A 1,645-nucleotide genomic window follows, 5' to 3' on the forward strand; every position below is an offset into this window, starting at 1 on the left:
AAAAAGTTTGAGGACCCCTGGTTTAGACTGTCAGGGCATGGTCAGGGGCTTGGTAAAGGAGTGTCTCCTGAATGAATGGATGGGTCCCCTCTTCTGTAACTTCTCTAGATCAGAGATTCAAAGATGGAAGGACAGCAACCCTGGGGGTGACAGAAAGTGGGGAAGGTAATAAATGGCAGGGGAGGAGGGAAGCCCCAAGGGAGGGGGACCTACTTCCAGGTCCTCCTGGGATCTGTGAGTTCAGACAACTAACCTCGTCTATATTCTCGGGCACCGAGGCTCAGGGAGGAAAAGCCACTTTCCCCAAGCCACAGAGGGACTTGTTAGGGTAGAGCTGGCCCTAAGCCTCCAGCCCTTCTAAGCAGGCTTGGAGGTGGGGCTGGCATTCCGAGGGAAGAGGTGAAGATTATCCACGTGGGATCACAACGGTGGCCTGGACTGGGTTGGCCTCCCCTCGGCTGTCCTGTGTCACCTTTGGGCACCTCCTGCCAGGTCACCTGGACTGAGAGCTGAGCTTAGGTCTGTAGGGATGGAAAAGGTTCTGAGTATTTCCCAGAAAATGTCTGAAGATATCAACCCACTGCTGTCGACTGGATTCCTCCCCTTAGCGACCCCACAGTGCAGTCCAACTGTTCCACAGGGTTTCTGAGGCTGGAAATCCTCATGGAAGCTGACTGCACATCTTTCTTTCGCGGGGTGGCTGGTCGCTTTGATCTTTCCCTCCGCAGAACAGCACTTAACCACGGTGCCACTAGGGCTCCGTCCTGGAAAGAGAACACTGTGCTGTCTTGCGCTTCTCTGGCCAAATGAGCTGGGTGGGGGGCTGTCTCTGGAGGGAGGAAACAGCACTGGGGCAACCAGCCGCCCTCACTGACCAGCTCTATGGTCCTGAGTGAATGGCGAGGGGTGAGCAGCAGGGAGGACAAGTCAGAACAGGGCTGGGATTGTGTGAACAAAAGCAGGGCTGAGGCCTGGCAGTGCGATCTTGGCCACGTGTCCCAGTCTGCCCCAGGAAGGCTCTCCAAAGGCCTTCCATTCTATTAAACCAGACCCAAGTGCCTCATCCCTCACTACGGGATCCGGCCTCCTGGCGTCCGCGTCGTGTGTCATCCCCCGCCTTTAGTGTGGACTGGATTTAGGATCCACGTGATGGGGTGTCGCTTCAGAGACAGCTCGTGGGTTACAGTGTGGCTTCCGTGTGTGGGTGTGCCTGTCTTTCTCACATCCCTCAGATCCCTGACTCTGGAGTAGCAGGCTGAAACGATAGATGACATATATGCTGCAGAGAGCTAGGCTGCTCTCTGTTGGGCTGTTAACCACGAGGTCACCAGTTCGAAAACCCGTAAAGATTTACAGTCGTGGAAACCCAAAGCGGCAGTGCTACTTGGTCCTATAGGGTGGCCGTGAGTTGGAATGGACTCAATGGCAATTTGAGACGTTGACCAATAGGGTCACTATGAGTCCAAATCGACTCAACACCTGGAGAGACCTGGAGGCCTTGGTGGCGCGGTGGGTTAAGCAGGAGGCTGCTCACCAGAAGTTCGCTGATGCGAACCTACCAGGTGCTCCCAGAGAAAGAAATGAGGCAACCTGCTTCCACGAAGATCTACAGCCCCAGCAGCTCTACTCTGCCCTGTAAGGTCAC

Source organism: Echinops telfairi, unplaced genomic scaffold (assembly GCF_000313985.2).
Source record: "Echinops telfairi isolate 266 unplaced genomic scaffold, ASM31398v2 ScPeMD7_22;HRSCAF=79, whole genome shotgun sequence".
Classification (NCBI taxonomy): Eukaryota; Metazoa; Chordata; class Mammalia; order Afrosoricida; family Tenrecidae; genus Echinops; species Echinops telfairi.